This window comes from Rhinoderma darwinii, chromosome 10, assembly GCF_050947455.1.
Source record: "Rhinoderma darwinii isolate aRhiDar2 chromosome 10, aRhiDar2.hap1, whole genome shotgun sequence".
NCBI lineage: Eukaryota > Metazoa > Chordata > Amphibia > Anura > Rhinodermatidae > Rhinoderma > Rhinoderma darwinii.
Window position 1 is genome coordinate 33,586,830 of NC_134696.1, and position 12,659 is coordinate 33,599,488.

Consider the following 12,659-nt stretch of genomic DNA (forward strand, 5'->3'; position numbering starts at 1 on the left):
ATAGACAAATACTTACTTTGCATTAGTCATCTATAAAAAAAATATTTGGCAGGTTAATACATTGCTTTGTTTAATTATATAATAATCAGGGCTTTTTATTTTTTTTTAAATGAAAATACATCATAACAATATGTTGTATGCCAAATTTATATAGTGCCAGACTGCTAATTTTTGCATGTTTTCATCTTGACTGGCATATATATTGTATATGCACCTAATTCACATTGGTCTGTGCTACATTTTTGTGAATTTTGTAAATTTTCGGGAATTTGCCAACGAAAACTGTCTATATTTTATCAATGTGCCCAAGAATGTTTTGCTGTAATAGGATATTGCATTTGGTGTTGAGTTTTAGTGTTATATCATAGCCCCCAAGTTTCAAGTACCGCAAAGAGAGACAACCGATGTGGCGTGCATAAGCCACACCTCTAAGCTCGCCCCAATCCCCGCCCATACACACCTGGTTCAGCCCACACAGTATCATGATCCCATAGTGCCTCCCCACACAGTATAATGCCCCCATAGAACCCTCCACACAGAATAATGCCCCTATAGCTGCCCCACACACAGTATAATACCCCATATTGCCTCCCACACAGTATAATGCCAAATAGTTGCCCCCCCCACAGTATAATGCCCCCATAGCTTCTCCATACAGTATAATAACCCCATAAATTCACCCATACAGTATAAAGCCAACACAGATGTCCTCATACAGTATAACGCCCACACAAGTTACCCATACAGTATAATGCCCCATACAGCATAATGCTCCCATAGCTGCCCCCATACAGTATAATGTCCCCATAGCTGCCCCATAAAGTATAATGCCCCCTTAGTTGCCACCTTAAAGTATAATGCCCCCTTAGCAGGTGGCACCATATAGTATAATGCCCCTATAGCTGCCCTCATACAGTATAATGCCCCCATAGCTGCCCCCATACAGTGTAATGCCCCCACAGCTGCCCAACACAGTATAATGCCCCTATAGCTGCACCATACAGTACAATGCCCCCTTAGCTGCCACCGTACAGTATAATGCCCCCTTAACTGCCCCTATACAGTGTAATGCCCCCACAGCTGCCCTATATAGTAAATGTCCCTATAGCTGCCCTCATACAGTATAATGCCCCCACAGCTGCCCAATACAGTACAATGCCCCTACAGCTGCCCCATACAGTATAATGCCCCCTTAGCTGCCACCACACAGTATAACGCCCGCTTAACTGCCCTCATACAGTATAATGGCCTTTAGCTGCCCAATACAGTATAATGCCCCCTTAGCTGCCCCATATAGTATAATGCCCCCTTAGCTGTCCCATACGGTATAATGCCCCCTTAGCTGCTTCCATACAGTATAATGCCCCATTGTGCCTAATAAAAAAATAATAAAATAAATAATTACCCAGCCCAGTTCCCGCGAGGAGTAGCAGAGATCCCTCTGCTCCTCAGCTCTGTACTATAAGTGGCTCGATGCAGACAGGCGTGATGACGTCACTTTGTTGCGCCCCTCTGTGCCGAGCAGCCCACGGACATTTCACACAGTGAATGCTGGAGAATGGAGTTGACGGTTCCTTGCTTCAGCATTGGACTCAACTGTATCAGTTGACCCCGGGACATATCACCGGCCATCCGGGAGAGTGGGACACCACCCTGAATTCTGGACTGTCCCACTGAATCTGGGACGGTTGGGAGGTATGCTTATATGATATATTAAATGGGGTTGATTTTTAAAACAGATTTGCTTTTGGTGTGGCCCTCAACAATGTGTAAAGTATGCAATATAATGATATGTTTATCTTTTATTTGCAGGTGGTGGGCTTTTTCCTAATTTTGGGTGCACAGCGCTCATTAGAGGAGAAGTTATAGGCTATGGACACCTTTATTGCATTGGTTGTATTATGTGATAAATGCAATTGGTTGTGATTCCAAATTTTGTTCCATTTGGACTCTGCAGCCGGCGTGTTTTCTAGTAAATAGCAGGCTGCAGAATTCCGACAGAGAGCTGGTCTGTCGACTCATTCTTCTGCTGTTCCTGTAAGCTCAATTATGATAAAATCAAAGTATATATGCATATACTATATGTGTAATCAAGTAATTGGCGGACTTCAACTAAGATTGCTATCACAGTGTCGCCCACCTTTGAGACTGTAGAATAAGTTGCTACGGAAATTGCCAAGAGTTGTGCCTCTGCGGGAGCGTAACCATCAAGCCTGTGAACTGTGATTTCTGTAACCGCCAAGAACTGTATATATATCTATATTGAGAACCATTAAGCGAGTGCCTCAAGAAAAGTTAAAATGTTGTTTTGCAGTTTACCCATGTTGTCTGAATTTCTTGCTACATCGTTCCTCTGTGGGGCAACACCCCTGGCCTACCATCCCCAGACTCGATACATAACATACTCCCTAGTCTTGTTTGCAGGGGTCCCCCATATCCCAGATGACGGAGGTCAGATTGGCCAATGAAGTTTAACTAGTGCTCCCATTGTGACTGAATAGGCCTGTAGAAACTGGATGCCATAACCGGCTCTGTGCATACTAAAATACTCAAGTCTGGTCTGACATGTGGAGGACAATCATAAAAAAGACTACTACAACTGCTGGGGGGCCTAGAGCCCTATTTAAGTAACAAGATCTGAATCTGCTGGCTGACTGCTTAGTTGGTCTCATGGGGCAATATCAAATGTCATGTAGACATTCGGTGAGGAAATATTCATAACTATTATAAGGACTAAAGACTAAGCCATAATTATTCTTCTGGTGAATAGAGATGCTATATATTCAAATCTCTATATACTCTAATTGCATGTTATTGTAAACTTGCATCCCCTTAAGGTCAGGAATTGGCAGACTGTCCCCAACTGTGACTCGTTGAAGTTAAAATGTGTTAATAGTTATGTTTATGGTTTAGTGAAGAGTTAAACCTTTGTTAGCTACATGTTCCTGATCAGAATAATGGTAGAACTATATATGTTCATGACTATTATTATTGTTGCTAGATCTAGTGCAACAAAATACGATTGGACTTTGCTGCATGACTAGTTTCTTTTCTGCATATTTAGGCTTATGGAAGATGACAAAATAAACATCCCTTATCTGTAAATAGAATTTCAATCATCATTTTCAGAAATATCTAATAGCAGGACCCTTAATAAATAAGAGCAAGCCCCTTTTGTCACCAGGGTAGACATCTTTATATAGTAGCCTCTATTAAATGCTTAAGAGGTGAAAAACTTTTTTGTTCTGAGAGCCACTCATGTTGGGTCTGCAATAAAAACGTAAATTGTCCCCATATACAGTGCCTGCCAGAGAACACACCTATACTGCTTTGCTAGAGATTACCCCAAATTCAGTGTCTGCCAAAAATTGCCCCCCCCCCTGCTCTGTACTTGTCAGAGAGTGCTCCCGTCGCTAGCACCGATGCCCTGGATCCCAGGACTTTTTTTAGAAGTTTGGTTACACTTTAAAGGAGTTTTCCCGTGAGGGAAATTTATGACATATCCTGTGGATCCTGTCAGATAGGTGCAGTTCCCAGAGTTGGGACTCACATCTATCTCTAGAACCGGGCCCCCTAAACCCTGTTCTACCTCTTTCTGCTATCGCTGCCTCTCAACCACTTCCTGACCATGGACTTTCCGTAACTAATAGTAGTGAATGGCTGTTACAGAAGCAGCGTAGCATGCGAGCTACACTGTTTACATAACTACCATTCAGTTCTATGGGACTTACGGAAACAGTGTACCAGAACCAAGCTCAGCACATAAACACAACACCAGAAACAAGCTCAGTACATATATACATAACCAGAACCAACCTCAGTACATATATGCAGTACTAGAACAAAGCTCACTACATATATATAACACCAGAACCGAGCTCAGAACATAAAGACAGTACCAAAAACAAGCTCAGTACATAAATACAGCCCCAGAACCAAGCTCAAAAAATATCATACTACCCATCATCTCGCTGCAGATCATACAGTAACTACAAGTGCTGATTGGAGGCAGAATAAACATTTACATTAACCCCTTAAGGACACGGCCAATTTTAGCCTTGAGGACAGAGCAATTTTTTTTACATTTCCCTCTTTGCATCCCGACGCTCATAACGCTTTTATTTTTTGTACGACATAGTTGTATGAGACTTTGTTTTTTGCGGGACGAGTTGTACTTTATGTACGTACCATTTTTTGGTACAAATACATTATCGTTTAATTTCTATAAATTTTTAATTAGATTAAAATGAAGAAAAAAAGCAGTTGCACAGCAGTTTTAATATTATTTTTTTTACACCATACACCGATCATCATAAATAATGGTATACATTTGTTGTACACGTTGTTACGGTTGTGGCGATACCAAATATGTCTATATTATTTCATGTTTTTGGACTTATATTTTAAAACGTTTATTTATTATAAAAAATGTCTGTTTCTGTGTACTTTTTTTACTTTTTATTTATTTATTTACCATTATTTTTTTTTTACATTCATTTAACTTTTTTTGTTAATCCCATAAAGGGATTTATCATTTTGATTTTTATTTTGTAACTGCAATGTACTGGCATAGATCTATATGCCAGTACATTAGCCTGTTACTGATCGTACACAGGCAGTTGTTAGGACATACCTCAGTATGCCCTAACAACAGGAAATATGTTCAGACAGCCCTGGGGTCCTTCACTGGACCCTGGGCTGTCTGGCCATACGAGTTGTGGGCTTTGATCGCGTCACAGTTATATTCTGTGACGCGATCAATGTGCAGTCCCCTCTCTTTGAACGCCGCGATCAGCTGTCATCGCGGCGTTCAAAGGGTTAACAGCGGAGAGAAGATGTTTCTCTCCTCTCCGCTGTCAGAGCGGGGCCATGGCTGTGTATTACAGCCGTTGCCCCACTCTCGATCGCACACACAGAGACGGCAGAGACGGCTGTCACACAGGACGAGTATGCTCGTCCTAATGCGCGAAGTGCTCGCCGCTCAGGACGAGCATACTCGTCCTGTGTCGGCAACCAGTTAAGTGACTTACCGATGATTTCATTTCAGATTCTAGTTCTTCTTTTTATCTTTTCTTCTCCATCCGGTCCAGTCCTCCATGACTTCTCCTAGCCACGACCCATTTCTGCAGTTTTCCGCTCAGATGTCTTGGGCTTCTCACTTTTCAAACATTTCCACATCTATAAACAAAGAGAAAGTTATCATGGTGCCGCACAATATGTCCCTATATATAATAGTACCATACACTGCACCTCTAATTATAATAACGCCATACACTGTGTCCCTGATTATAATAGCACCATACACTGTGTCACACACACACACACACACACACACACACACACACACACACACACACACACACACACACACACATAGTGCCCCCTGTAGACAGTGCCCCATAGAGCCCCCTGTAGATAGTACCCCATAGAACCCCCTATAGATAGTGCTCCCAGAGATAGTGCCCCCATAGAGCCCCCTGTAGATAGTGCCCCACATATAGCCCCCCTGTTGATAGCGCTCTATATATAGCCCCCTGAAGATAGCGCTCTACATATAGCTCCCCCTGTATATAGTGCCCTACATATAGTCCCCCTGTAGATTGTGTCCCACATAAAGCCTCCCCTGTAGATTGTGCCCCACATATAGCGCCCCCTCCTGTAGATAATGCCGCCCAGACTTTTTAGTTGAAAAAAACAAAATTTACATACTCACCGTGATCCCGTTCCCGCACCGTCCTGTGTCAATGCAGGCCTGCTATCTTCTGAGCAGGTCTGCTGAGGCTGAGCAACGCCATCGCGCCGCTTGCGTCGTTGAAAGGCACTGACTGGCAGGGCAGAATAACATGCCCCGTCAATAAGCGCCCTTCAACAATGGAAGCGGTTTGATGACATCATCGCGCCGCTGCCATCGTTGATTGGCAGGGCAGTATGACTTCCCCCGCCAATCAGCGCCTTTCAACAAGTTGAAAGGCGCTGATTGGCGGGACAACTCATTCTGCCCTGCCAATCAGCATCATTGTAAGGCGCTGAATGGTCGGGCACGGAACGTACCCGGCCATTCAGCGCTTATGCAGATACACGCAGGTACAATTAGTGTAGGAGGGGATGGTGGCATTTCAGTTGCTCCGCCGCCCCCTCAGAGAGGCGGTAGGTCGGACGGTGCGGCCCTATTCCCTTTCAGCCCACCCCTCCTCCCCATTAGCGGTGCTAGCGCACTGCAATGTGTTTTTTTTAAAATGATGTGCCGCCTGAACCGCCCATATGATAATCCGCCACTAATGCCCCCATTCACAATGTCTGCCAGAGGGTGTCCCGGTACACAGTGCAAACCAAAGGTTGTCCCTATATTCAGTGCCCCATACTCTGTGCCTTTAAAATAAATCTCCCGCTACATGCCCTTATGTATACGGTTTTTACCATAGTAGTCTATTGGTGACAGATGCCACTGAATGGCATCTGTCAAAGGCATCCGTTTAACGTATACGTCATGTGCTTTTCAATAGATTTTGATGATATATTCGTTAAACAGATTCTAATATAGCCTATGGGGGACAGATGCATTAAACAGATGCTTAACAGTGGCATCCGTTACCCCATAGGCTAGAATAGTATCCATTTAACGGAATATGTCATGAACATGGTCATGAAAGTACATGACATATCCATTTAAAGAATACCATTATAGTGTACGGGTGACAAATGCCAGTGTAAGGCATCCGTCACAGCCTCTGTTTAACTTATACTTCGGCAGGTTTTGCCCTCGTATATATCAAATGGAGAATTAATTCTCCAAGTTAGAGTGTCCCATAAAGCACCATAGTCAAAAAGTGCCCCTATTAGCAATACCCTAGGCAGAGTGCCCCCTTTTACAATGCCCCCATTAATTGCTCTTGTTGGAGAATGCCCAATTACCATTGCCGAAGTCAGAAAGTGCCCCTATACAGAGCGCCTGACAAAGAGTGCCCCCATACTCAATAAATGCCAGAAAGTGGCCTAGGTATAGAGCTCTTCAATGAAGTGCCCGCTATAACAGTGCCCGAGACAGAAATTCGCCCCACTATATGCCCTATGACATGCATTCTGCAGCCAGAGAGTGCATGCATGGAGCATCCTACCCAGAAAGTGTTCTGATTATCAGTGTCTCAGCCACAAAGTGTCCTTATTAACAGTGCCCATCCACAGAGTGCCCCCATTTATGGCCCATCCAGTTGGCCTGTGACACAAGAGGAAGCGTCGATGGCCTGTCCAGGAGGAAGCACCGATGACTGGCACCCTTAGAAATGGCTGTGGTTCACACAAAAAAAAAAGTGGGCAGCACATTTTGCACCTCTTCAACTTTGCTCCAATAATTTGATGGACTGCGCTTTAATATCAGACTTATCTTTGGACATGGTTGCCACTGTTCCTGGAAAAAATGGACACTTTTATCTAATCATGTACAACCCTCTTTAATGAATATTACTCTCTTCTGATAAACAAATAATAGATTGTTGTCAACTGCACAGTGAATGGTGAGACGGTAGACTACCGGTTTAGTGTCTGTATAAGTGACTTTATCTTTTAGAAGATCTAGACATACAATTTAAATATTAATGCAAATTTCTACTGGTAAAATTTACAGCTCTTCAGTCGTGTCACCTCCAGGAAGACTTATCTCATCAGTATTCTGCATTGTTGTAATGCTGTATATGAAAGGGATAACTCCCCTCTGCTGATGACAGGTCTGTCAGTTCCCATGTTACATGTAGTAGAATATGAAAGCGCAGGCCCACACGCCACTGACACCCCATCCTCTTAGACACACATCACGCTGGATTTCTTCCAAAAGCAATTTGAGTTTCAATACAAATATTTTGATACCCATCATGAAGCTACAGTTGTAAGTTACTGAGATTTTGTCATCTTATAGCAAGCAATTAAATCGGATGATTTCCTGAATACTTGTACACCAAGCCTTCTAACCGTCTATCTGTCATTGCCTGACATGTGTATGATCATTATGTGTGCGTGTATTGTACGGGGTCACCAGGGTGTATGGGGGTTTATTGTATCATCGCTCTGCACTTGGGATATAAGGTCTTCAATATTCTTAATTTGGTGACTAAGCAAAGCAGAGGGCAGCCGAAAGCAGTTGTCAGGTATGTAATGGGTGACCAAACCTTTTCCTTCCTTTGTTTGGAAAGTTTCACAAAGAGGATCCAAACTCTTGGAAAACATTAGGCAGAGAATTAAACCTGACACAGCAACATACAGTAATTCTAATAATAATGGTAAATACAATGGGGGGAAAAATATATTAAGACTGGCATTTCAAATGCCAGTCTTAAACTAATTTACACCAATGGGAAATGCACCAAATATATTAAGAGGTACACACCTTTGGCTGTTCGTGCAGCAGAAATTCAAATCTACGCCTGCGATGAGTAGGTGCAGATTTGCGTCATTACTTTAGACAGTTTCTGATGTAAATTATGATATATCTGTCACCCCTGTGGATAAACCCTGCCCCCTTTTCTTGCCACAATGGGAAAGTGGCATAAAATTAAATAAGTGAAAATATTCGTCCAAGGATGGCGTGCGCCAAACTGTGTGATTTTTTTATGCCAGGAAAGACAATTGATTTATAATCATTTTCTGCCACTTTTCTAATTAGAAAAGCAGCAGGAACTGACACCAGGCAGTGTTTTTAGCCTTTGCCACATTTATCAACAGATGATGAATCCGGCGCATGAAGCACAAGGAAAATTCCTGCATTTTTGTCATACCAGTGCGCCAATTCTAAAGGGGGCAGTCACTGGTTCATCATTGTGGGCCATAACCCCTTGAAAATGTTGTCAGGGACTTTAAAGTGATGGCCATCAATGTTTGATTGGGGACCCCAGGGCCACCATGATAGGCAGAATAAAGGGGCCTTGACCCTCCTCTTCATTGTTTATACAAGCACAGCACCACACTTGAGTGCGGCTGTGCCTAGTACTGATATGGCCCTTTTGTTCTACTGATCGGTGGAGATCCCAGGGATCAGATCCCTACCGATCATACATTGTTTGCCTATCTTGAGGATAAGCCATAATTTTAATGTCCCAGACTACTCCTTACAGGGGTTGACTGTTTTAGGATACCCATATTCAAATACTGTATCAGGAAATTTTAAGTAAGTAGAGGGGATGGTCCCTTATTTAGGATTCTTGTCTATTAGCCAGAGCAAAGAAAAACATCTGTGTATCTCTCTGGAGGACCCGGCATGTCCACACATTACATGGACAGCTCACTGATTTCAACAGGAACCATGTAATGCTTATTTTCTCCTGTGATGGCGCTGCAGGAGAATTAAACATTTGCTCCTGGGCTCCCTCACAGTTTACAGCTGATTGTTGGGGTTCTCAGCAGAGAATGCTCTACGATCAGCTTATTAAAGTAAAGTAATTATAATGAAAAGGTTTATGGAGCTGGATTTTGTGCTGCTTAGTAACCAAGGCCCCTAATAGTGAAGATGCTTTGTTCAATTTTCTGTTGTCATTATTTTCTCCTTGTAAATAGATTTTCCTGCAGTGACTCCATCAGCCTTTTGACTCAGTGTTTGTACAAACTTGTATGAATGAATACTTTATAATCCACCTGCGGAGTCTACGACGGTGGCTTTGTAATTAATGTTCAGAGGACATTACAGATGTACACCACAAAGCCCACAGCCCTGGAGTTGCTTGGTGTCAGTTTCCAACAACACAACAGGCACAGAGCGTGCAGTGTTTTCTGACTTCTCTGTTCTTTGGGGGGTTTTGTGTGCACTTATTAGATTTTTAAATAAAAAGCAAAGTTCAATAAGCAGATGCGCAAACCGACCATTTTGTCTCTGTGTATTCTGCAGAAGACTGCCCTTTGACACCCAATAATGCCTTAAATCAAAAATGTTTACTTGTCCCCGTGCGGTGCAATGATAACAATATGATAACAAGTATTGGAGCCTGGGGGGCAGAATTCAGGCTTTTATCTGGAGCCTTTGGGCAGCTGTTTTTTGATGCTTTGTGGGTAGAAGATTAGGACTATATAAAGGAACAGGTGGGATCCAGGGGTACACACCTGGAGCATCAATGCTCTTTTACATAGTACATATGTATATATATTCCTGGACTCATAACCATTGCTTGAGCAAATTATTAAATATCTAAAGTATTCTAAAAACCATAGTTGTGTATTGTACTATAAAGCCAGTCTGTCACTAGGACTGATCCCTTTAAATTAAGGCATTTGTAAGGGATTTGCTTGAGGCACAGCCTGCTTTGAATAAAGGAGGCCATACACATTAGATAGCTTGTTCGGCCGACAGCTATTACTTCCAACCCCGTAGTACACATGCACTTTCCCCTAAAATAAGGACAGATTCCCATTTATAAAAAGTGATACAAAATACTTTTTGTAAAACCCTTCTGAATTCCAGTCCAGTAAATGTAAATTATAGATCATCACTCCATGTGTGATCTGAACAGCTGAGCAGCAGGGTACTGATGTACTTCTGCCAATGTAGCATTATTACTGGTGGCGCGCCTTGTCCTGGCTTCCAGGACTGCAACATTCAATTGTATCTACGTCCATAGGAGCTAGCTCCCTGCTCTGCCATTCACTAAGGTGTTAGGACAGGATCCCTGTGCAGTCCAGCGAGATGTATCAATGTATCACGCTGACCTACGCAAGGTTCCTGTCTCATAGGCTGCTGAGGAGGCTGTGGTGCTCCACCGTTTGTCGTGGGAATCGAGCTATGTGAGTACAAGTTTTTTTTATTTTTTGGGGGCTGTGTGGCAGTATTTGCAAGGGGGGGTGACACTAGCTACAGGGGACTGTGTGGCACTATCTACAAGGTGGGGCTGTGTGGCTTTATCTACAAGAGGTGTCTGTGTGGCACTGTCTACAGGGGTGGTGTATGGCACTACCTACAAGGAGGGGTTGTGGCACTATCTACTGGGGGGTTGTGTGACACTATCTACAGGAGGGGCTGTGGCAGTATCTACAAGGGGGTCTGTGACACTATCTACAAGAGAAGGCTGTTCATTATGTCACCATATAGTCTTTTTAGCATCAGTTAGACAATCTGTATTAGTCGGGCACTGACCTCTTTCATGTATTTTCTTTTCATTTATTGTTATTGTAACTCCCTTATAGAACTGTATTGTACAAATGGTTTTATGCTCGAGATACAGAAAAAAGAAAATGTGAAAAAAAATTACACCTCATTAATTGGTAGAGAAAACAAACATGGCGAGGGGAGGGAGATGTCAGGAAAGAAGTTGGGGCGTGGGGCGCCAAACTGAATATTTGCCCCGGCTGCAAGAGAACCTCGCTATGTCTCTGGTAACTATAACCACTAGTGAGTTTTGCTTTTTTATGTCTGTTGTATCGAGCAGGTCCTATTGCTGTTAGTTTTTACGGTTCTGTTTCGCCCAAAGTAGCCTATGGGTCCATCAAAAAAACGGACCACACACGGAAGGCATCCGTGTGCGGTCCGTTTTTTGCGGATCCGTTGCCAACCAATGTCAGGGCGGGCCAATTTTCCCAGCATTCAACACAACATGGATGTAGTGAGGCTGATCAGTATGGTGCATGACCATCCTGAATTGTGGAATACACGATCAGAATCCTACCGTAACTGCTACAAAAAGGATGCAGCCGGGAGGAAATAGCAAAGGAGCTATTGCAGCTTCGTTGGGAGCAGGGGACCCGTGCACAGCATAAAAAAAACAAAACAGTTATTATAACATTTTTAGACAGGCCAGGGGGTTTGTTAGTAAAATCCTGTCTGCAGCTCGTAGCAAAATATTAGTACACTGGAAGTTTCATAAAATCCCCCTGATAAATGAGGTAACTAACCAAGTCAATGTTTATTTTCAATATGAATATTGGATAGGAGAAAATAACAATAAGTCAATCTATCAAACCAGGTGGAAGATTTGGATGGATGAAAAAAACCTATTTAACTACTTACCGACACAGGACGAGAATACTCGTCCTGAGCGGCGGGTAATTTGCGCATTAGGACAATCTTTCTTGTCCTGTGTGACAGCCGTGTCCACGCGCGATCAGGAGCGGGGCAATGGCTGTAATACACAGCCACAGCCCCGCTCTAGCGGCGGAGAGAAGAGAAATATCTTCTCTCTGCCGTGAACCCCTTGATTGCCGCGATCAAAGCTGATCGCGGCATTCAAAGTAAATAAGAAGAGGGGGGACTGCCCTTTGATCGCGTCACAGAAAATCCCTGTGACGCAATCAAAGCCCATAACTTGTATGGCCAGACAGCCTAGCCTCCATTGAAGGACCCCAGGGCTGTCTGACCATATTTCTTGTTGTTAGTGCATACTGAGGTATGCCTGTGTAGAATCAGTACACAGGCTAATGTACTGGCGTATAGATATAGGCCAGTACATTACAGTTCAAAAAATCTAAATCAAAATGAAAAATCTCTCTATGGATTAAAAAAAAAGGTTAAATTAATAAAAATCAAAAAATGTGAAATATTTTTATTTTTATTTTTTTAAATACATAGAAATTCACATTTTTTACAATAAACCCCAAAACATGAAATAATATAGACATATTTGGTATTGTCACGACCGTAACATCCTGTACAACAAATGTATAAAAATATTTATGATGATCGGTGTATAGTG

The 12,659-nt window shown here is 42.8% G+C and overlaps 1 long non-coding RNA gene across 4 annotated transcripts in view; it reads right to left on the reverse strand.

The window, feature by feature from the left end:
• LOC142661959 (uncharacterized) overlaps positions 1–12,659 on the reverse strand; it is a 69,804-nt gene that overhangs the window by 41,983 nt on the left and 15,162 nt on the right. The window contains exon 2 of one of the 4 annotated variants that reach the window (XR_012850852.1): positions 5,031–5,178. The exons of the other annotated variants lie outside the window; for them this stretch is intronic. This is a non-coding gene — a long non-coding RNA (uncharacterized LOC142661959). The remainder of the gene's footprint in view (positions 1–5,030; positions 5,179–12,659) is intronic. 4 annotated transcript variants of the gene reach the window in all.